At 42.1% G+C, this 8,470-nt stretch overlaps 1 pseudogene; it reads left to right on the forward strand.

Annotated features, from left to right (window-relative positions):
* Window positions 1–3,290: 3,290 nt before the first annotated feature.
* Window positions 3,291–3,599, forward strand: LOC118902667 (annotated as a pseudogene).
* The last annotated feature ends 4,871 nt before the right edge of the window (window positions 3,600–8,470 follow it).

The raw sequence follows: 8,470 nt of genomic DNA on the forward strand, positions 1-8,470 counted from the left end.
TGATATAAAAGAATTACTGTTATATTTTAGATATGTTAATAGAATTGTGTTATTATTTTTTAAAGATATTTATCTTTTAAAGAGGCATACTAAAGTATTTAGTCATGAAAAGCCTGAAATTTGCTTCAAAATAATCAAGTGATGGGGAAGAGAGGTATAGGTAATAAATGACTAGCCAAGTGTTGCTTATTACAACGTGGGTTTTTTTCATTTGTCTTTTTTTAATACTATTCTCTCTCTACTTTTGCATATGTTTGAAATTTTACAAAATAAATAGTTTTTTTAAAATACTGTTTAAAAGCACTGGAACATAGTAAGGACTCTGTAAATGTTTACTACTATTACATGCTTTATATTTATAATATTATCTAATGTTTGTTTACACCTTTCAGATCACAGTGTGTTTTCATTTACACGAAGTCTTTTAGTACTAACACTAAACCTAGAAGGTATCCCCATTTTACAACTGAGAAGACTGAACTAGAGGCAAGACTGCAAGGCGGCCCGATATACCACCTCCGCTCTTCCAGCTTCCAGGGGACCCTCGGTAAAAGGACTAGGAGGTAACCCGCAACCTCTAAGCAAAGGGTTCTTGCTTCCTTTAGAGGCTGTCGTCAGATCTAGTGGGGAGAGAATAAACAAACATACAAATGATTCACTTAAAAATATTTATCAGACAAAATCTGAGCCCACATTTGCGCATCAGAAAAATTCTAGCTGCTACTTTAAAAGGTAATCTCGGAGGAAAAGAATAGAACACAGAAGAAGAGATTACATCGTAAAGGAAAAGTTCTCTCCGTGGTTTGTATTTCTTTTACGTAACTTTATTATTGTAAGTTTCATTAGTTTACCTACCTAACCTGTTTATTCTTTCTAAAAATAAGACTAGGACTAAGGTTAGGGGACCAGAGATGAGAAACTGCGTGGGAAGCGAAGCTGGGAGGCAGGAGGACGTCACATCCCAGTTGTTTAGAGGCCCAGCCACCTAACAGCTCTGCGCCACCTTAAGAAGCGTTAGCCTCTCCCCAAGCCGAGCAGGCCCTCGGCTCCTCCCACTCCCGTGTCAGCTCCGACCCGGGAACGTGGGGAAGGGAGGAGAGACACACTGAATGGAAAGGTTGGCGCCGGAGTCTGCAGGGTCTCCCCTTCCCCCTACTCTACCGGCGCGGGGAGGAACGTGTAAAGCACGGGCCTTTGGGGTTTGGTTCCTTTCCTGATGATTCAGGATGGGAATGTGTTCTACTGAAATGGGGGGCGAGCGGGCGGAGGGATGTGAGTGGTGGGGCTCATCTTGGGGTGAGGTCGAAGGGGGACAGAACTGGGGCGTTTGAGACACGCAGTATGCAGTGATCGTTGGTCGAAAATTGTTAAGTTCAAGAAATCCGGACGCACCTCTTCAAAGCATTTCCAAAAGAGGGGGCAAGTTTTCCATTCTCCGCCCAATTCCCCGTCTTCATTTTAATTGATTGGGTTTAAGGTAGGCCGGGCCCAAGGTTGCTTGCTGATTGGCTGCGTAAGTAATCTATCAGGATGACGCAAGCGAGAGGCGGATGTTTGGGAAGGAAGTGAAGATTATTTTAGTACCTCCCACCCCAACTACTGATTGGTTGGGATTTGCCGTGATGTAAAACAAGGCGTAAAGATGTCCGCGAAAGGGAAGGGCCAATTGGCCATTTTCTCAGGGTCGCTGTCTACGGTGGGATTGGGAAGAGTGAGACGGAGTCCGCTACTGTAGTGAAGGACCAAATGGATTGAAACCCGGAAATGAGTTTAGAAGGGAACTGAAGGAGAAAGGGAAATCCGCGAAACCTTCGTTGCCCTCAAACAAGGCCATTTCCTGCGTGGGATCGATAGTTTCCTGTTTACTCAGTGAAGTTAGCGACTACCGTGGTTTTCTAAAATATACGTGATAATTAAATTCGTATGAGCCTTTGGTCCCAGACTTCCCATTTACTTATACTAAAAGGATGAAAGAGACAGAAGAAAGGAAAAGCGTGGGGTTTAGCCTTGCCTTTAGGGAAGGATGGGGAAACCAAGGTTCTTATACAGAAAGTTAAGGACTGACCCTGGATCACAGTATCCGAGCAGCTGGGTTCCTAAAGAAACCATTCACAAAATAATTGGAGAGGCTGCGTGGAAGTGAAGGAAACTGTAAAAGTTTGTCTGAAGGAAGGGCATTAATCACATTACAGAAACCTGCTTGGATATGGAGTGTATTTTATTCATCTTTGCATATCCAGTGTCTAGCAGTGTCTGATACATAGCAGGTTATGAACCGAACCAAAATGAGAAGACTTTTTACAAAGTATGCCAGACCTTTAAAATATGTTTTTAAAGGTATCTATGCCAATTTTATGATTCTGGAAAAATGTTTCACATTCACCACCTGGGTTTTTCCAGCCATAAATTGAAAGATAAATCTGCTCCCACAGATCTACCTAGGAAGCTACCTACCTGTGAAAATGCTACCATTTTCTCCTTAACACCCTGAGGCATTTAAAATTTGAAAGTAGATTTCCCCTCAACCTACCTTCCTAGAAAAATTGAAAAGATAGATGGAATTGGAGAAAAGATATCCTCTACATCCAGTGAATGAAAAATAAGGTGTTTAACCTACAATCTGCAATTCCAGAGTAGGAAGAACTTTGAGAGTGTTAAGAGATGCCATCTATACTGTAAATTATGGAATTCCCTTGCTTCCCAGCACAAATGGACCTTTTTTTTTTTTTCCTAGTCCAGACTTTTTCTTATAGCTACATTTCAGCAAAGCTTTAACACTGTCTAAAAATTGTGCTTTGAAATTGAGGGACCAGAGTAAGGACTTCCCATTAGTATTATAACTGTCCCCACTGCAGAGCTGCAAGGGCTATGGGTCAAGATTCAGTAACAGGTACCTTCTGTTCATCCAAAGTGATCCCATCTTTTTATGATTTTCCAGGATCTCCTAGGCCAGATAGTTTACAAGAGAGTATATCATACTAGCCCTTCAGTATCGTTATGGCCATAGTTTAGAAATAAGAGGAGGAACGAGAGGCAGCTGTATCTGCAATAATAAAAGTACCATGGGAAAATTATTACTAGGCTGTAAATAATTCTAGCATAATAAGGTATATCTTGCTTATGCCAAAGTGGGATTGAGGGTGGGGCAAGGGACGGGGAGGATGTTAAAAGTATTTTCAAGAATTGTCTAGGCTTCCGGGCGCGTCGGTTACTCGGCTGGGGGAACCGTTGGCGTGTTGGTCGCCTGGGTAGTTCCCGCCGCGTGAGAGGAGGACGAGGAGGGTTTGAGCATGAGCATGGGAGAAGGGGACACCCTGATATCAGTGGGTTATGAAACTGGGGGGAAGGCACACGGGGTGTTTTTCCGCAAATATACTCAGGCTGAGGGGCAAAAGCTGGAATTTGGAGGCTGGGTCCAGGACACCAACCAGGGCACAGTATGAGGGCAATTTCAAGGTCCCATCTCCAAAGTGCGTCATATGCAGGGATGGTTTGAAAAAGAGGGAATCCCAAAACTAACGTACGTCGACAGAGCAAACTTCTACAATGAGAAAGTCATCTCAAAGTTGGATTACTCAGATTCCTAACTTGTAAAATAATGGCCAGAATTTAAAATTTCCAAGATAAACTAAGTGGTTTTGTTTCTTATTGTTAGTAGAGATAGAACTATTCTGTGTTCAGTATTAGAATTTATCAGTAAGTTATTTTAGTATCAGATATTTGATTCTTACTGCATATTATATGTATGATGGAAGGATTACAACTACAATTCTAATCAATAAAAACACATTAGAACCTTTAAAAAAAATTGTGTTTATGAGAGAAAAGGGCATTTTGTTCCTAGTAATGTTAAATGAATATGTGGAAACATGCAATATTATTTTTAGGTTAATAATTCATATACTTAAAGAACTGTCACTTTTCCTGTGATGAGACCCAATAAGCAAAAGCAGAAATTGTCTCTGAAGAGACCTAGATCTCAAGGAAAAAAAACTGCTGCTGTTCCTCATCACAGGCCCAAGCCCTCCAGTGAGTAAAGATAAACCACTGGCATCTTGATTAGTGAGAACATGAGACACTGAGTCAGATAGCCTCTTGGGCATCAGGAAAATCAGGAGAAACACCAGGACCTGCTTAGGACCTGCCGAATGAACTTGGACAAGTCACCTTACCACTGGGCCTTCATGTATTGTGAACTAAAATTAGTATTACAGATAAATATTAACATTTAAGAAAGGAGGGGGGAAAAAGGTATGGAAGAAACAGTTTGTAAAAGGAACATATACAGTAGTACCCTCTTAGCACTTTCACTTTCTGAGATTTCAGTTACCCATGGTCAACTGCTGTCTGAAATATATTAAATGGAAAATTCCAGAAATAAACAATCCACAGGTTTTAAATTGCGCGCCACTCTACGTAGCATCATGAAATCTCAAGCCATCCCATTTCGTCCTGCCAGGGACGGGAATCATCCCGTGGTCCAGTTTATTGATGCTGATTACTCACTTGGCAGCCGGCTGCTTTATCAGATGTACTGTCATGGTATCACATTCACATAAATTTTATTACAGTATGTTGTTACAACTCTTCTATTTTCTTGTGAGTTACTGCTGTTAATCTCTTACTGTGACTAATTTATAAATTAATCTTTATCATGTGTATGTATGTATGTATAAGAAAAAACATAGTATATATAGGGTTGGATACAATCTGCGGTTTCAGGCATCCATTGAGGGTCTTGGAAAGTATCCCCCGTGGATAAGAGGGAACTACTGTAATAAGAAAAAAATATTTAAAAAATAAGGAAGGGGACTTCCCTAGTGGTCCAGTGGTTAACAATCCACCTTCTGATGCAGGGGATGCAGGTTTGATCCCTGGTCTGGGAACTAAGACCCATATGCTGTGGGGCAACTAAGCCCATGGGCCACAACTACTGAGCCCCCACATTCTAGAGCCCGTGCTCCACAACTAGAGAGCCCACATGCTCTGGAGCCCATGCGCCACAATGAAAGATCCCGCATGCAACAACTAAGACCCGACTCAGCCAAATAAATAAATAAATATATTTTTTAAAAAATAAGGAAGGCATTAGTTTAGTGAAGCTCTTAGTTCCCTTAAGGGTCTGAAAGTCTATTATTTAACTTTTTTTCTGTACTCCTAATAACCTTCTACATGGACCTCAACTTGTAGACTTATGCCAACCTTACTTAGGCCATCTAGTCCTGTTCAGTGACCCAGATTTAATGAGGAGAAACACAGATTTTTTTTCATGTCACTGTATTTGTTCAAAAGCATTCCATGGCTACCAATAAAATATAAAACACACTATTCAGCTTGGCATTCAAAGCCCTCCTCAACCTGTCCCTAACCCATATTTTGCACAATTCCGGCTCCCAAAAAACAACTGGCATCACCTAAACAGGTGCCTTTATTTCTGTTACCATTTTCCCCCATTTCTACAAATATTCATTGAGCTTATTAATCAACTTCTATGTCCCAGACTTTATGTTGGAAACTTCAACAAGTTCAAAGATGAATCAGGCTCAGCCCCTGCTAGAGTGTGCATCCATACCAGCTTGCCCAAGACCATCTTGGGTTTAGTGCTAAAAGTCCCCTGTTGTGAGAAACCCCTGAGTCCTGGGGAAAGTGAGACAGTTGATCACCCTGGTCCCTGCCCACGAGAAATTATGAGCCTCTTAAGATCCCTTCTGACTCAGAAACGCTGCATAGATGCCTATTCTTTTCCCCAACTTTCTTCAAGGTAATTATTTTGGACTTCCCTAACAGTTAGTATAGTATTAAAGACTACGCCCAAGGAATGACTTTTATTTGTAACACCTCCTAGATGATGTACTCCTGGGAGGCAGAGACATCTTTCCAGGACTCCACAGTGCCTCCTAGTGCCTTATTTACTAATATAGTGACTATAAAATGAATGTATGTTGAATTGAATAGAGGAGAACTTGGACAAATTAATAATAGTTAAGGCTTTTTTTTCTTTTTTTAATAAATTTATTTTATTTATTTATTTTTGGATCTGTTGGGTCTTCGTTGCTGCGCATGGGCTTTCTCTAGTTGCGGCGAGCGGGGGCTACTCTTCGTTGAGGTGCGCAGGCTTCCCATTGCAGTAGTTTTTCTTGTTGCAGAGCACAGGCTCCAGGCGCGTGGGCTTCAGTAGTTGCAGCACGCAGGCTCAGTAGTTGTGGCGCACGGGCTTAGTTGCTCCGCAGCATGTGGGATCTTCCCGGACCAGGGCTCGAACCTGTGTCCCCTACATTGGCAGGCGGATTCTTAACCACTGCGCCACCAGGGAAGTCCCTTTTTTTTTCTTAATTAAAAACATTTTTAAGTAAAACACATGGAAAAATGCTCAGTTCGATTATTGTTTTTACAAAGTTAACAGCACCCCGACAAAATCACAGAACACACCCCAGAAGTCCTGGTGTCCCCTCCCAGTCACAACCCCCCAAAGGATAACCACAGATTTAGATTTATGACACCACAGCTTAGTTTTGCCTGTTTTTGAACCTTTATATAAATGGAATCATTCGATATGTCCTCTTTTGCACCTGGTTTCTTCCACTCAAATTTGTGAGATTCATCCATATAATTGCAGGTTGCTGTAGCACATTCACTCTCATTGCTGTATAATATTCCATTGTGTGGATATAACACAATGTAATTATTCATTCTTCTCTTAAAGGACATTTGGATTATTTCCAGTCTGGCATTGTTATGAATACTGCTGAGATGAACATTCTAATATCTATTTTTTGATGAACGTGTGTATGCATTTCTATTGAGTATGTATCTAGGGGTGGAATTGTTCGGTCATAGGGCAGGCATATGTTCTGTTTGGTTTTTTTAAAATAATTTTTACTGAAGTATAGTTGTGTTTCTTATTGAAGAATGTTGTGTTTCTGGTGTAGAGCAAAGTGATTCAGTATACATACATATTTTTTTTAGATTCTTTTCCATTATAAGTTATTACAAGATATTGAGTATAGTTCCCTGTGCTATACAGTAGGTCCTTGTTGTTTATCTATTTTATATATAGTAGTGTGTATATGTTAATCCTAAACTCCTAGTTTATCCCCCCCCACTTCCCCCTTTGGTAACCACAAGTTTGTTTTCTATGTCTGTGAGTCTATTTCTGTTTCGTAAACAAGTTCATTTCTATCATTTTATTAAGATTCCACATGTAAGTGATATCATATAATATTTATCCTTCTCTGACTTACCTCACTTAATATGATAATCTCCAGGTCCATCCATGTTGCTGCAAATGGCATTGTTTCATTCTTTTTTATGGCTGAGTAACATTCCATTATATACATATGTTCTGTTTTAATAAATATTGCTAAATATTTTCCAAAGTGCGCCAGTTTATCAACTTAACCGCGTATGAAAGTTCTGGTCTCCCGTATTTGGCATTCTCTCTCTCTTTCCTTTTCCTCCTCCTTCATTTTAACCATCCTGGTGGGTGTACGGTAGCATCTCCTGTGGTTTTAATTTGGAGTTGCCTGATATGACCAATTCAGTTGCACACCTTTTTCCTGAGTTTATTGCTCACTGGGAATATTCCCTTTTGAGAAGTGTAATGCAGACATTTTTTAAAAAAACCTTGTCACTACTGCTTCAGCCCTTGCTAAAGGCCATGCTATCACTATGAGGCTCCAAATAATTCCAAGTTAGCTAGGGGACAAGGGGGAGAACAATCTCTCCAAAGCACCGGTCCCTCTCTTGCCCACCAACCCCTCCCCGGACAGCACCCACGAGGCAGCGCGGGACGACCTTTATTACTTCTAACCCCCAATTTTTTTTTTTTTATTATTTACTTATTTATGGTTGTGTTGGGTCTTCGTTTCTGTGCGAGGGCTTTCTCTAGTTGCGGCAAGTGGGGGCCACTCTTCATCGCGGTGCGCGGGCCTCTCACTATCGCGGCCTCTCTTGTTGTGGAGCACAGGTTCCAGACGCGCAGGCTCAGTAATTGTGGCTCACGGGCCCAGTTGCTACGCGGCATGTGGGATCTTCCCAGACCAGGGCTCGAACCCGGTCTCCTGCATTGGCAGGCAGATTCTCAACCACTGCGCCACCAGGGAAGCCGTCTAACCCCAAATTTTAAAGAGTTCTTTCCAGGAGGTGGAAGGAAAGACATTTGGGGCTTTTCATTAGAAAAGAGCCACCGGGTCCAAAAGAACCACTAGAAATTGCCCTCTGCCTTCTCAGCCTCGACCCCGGCCCACCCCGCAGTTGTCTGAGGGCACCACCCCCCGGGCGCGGAGGCGCTGAGAGGGAACCGGTATCTCTTAAAGCAGAAATGTTAACACCCTCTTAACGGCGGCATTAAGGATGGTGGGGCCCAGAGTCGTTTCCCCGTAAAGGGTTCCCCGCTCTCTCCTCGAAGACGCCGGGGCGCCAGGTGGGAGCGGGGTGGGCTGCGGCCCGGCTGGTCAGTTTGGCGCCAAGG

The sequence above is a fragment of the Balaenoptera musculus genome, chromosome 10, assembly GCF_009873245.2.
Source record: "Balaenoptera musculus isolate JJ_BM4_2016_0621 chromosome 10, mBalMus1.pri.v3, whole genome shotgun sequence".
Classification (NCBI taxonomy): Eukaryota; Metazoa; Chordata; class Mammalia; order Artiodactyla; family Balaenopteridae; genus Balaenoptera; species Balaenoptera musculus.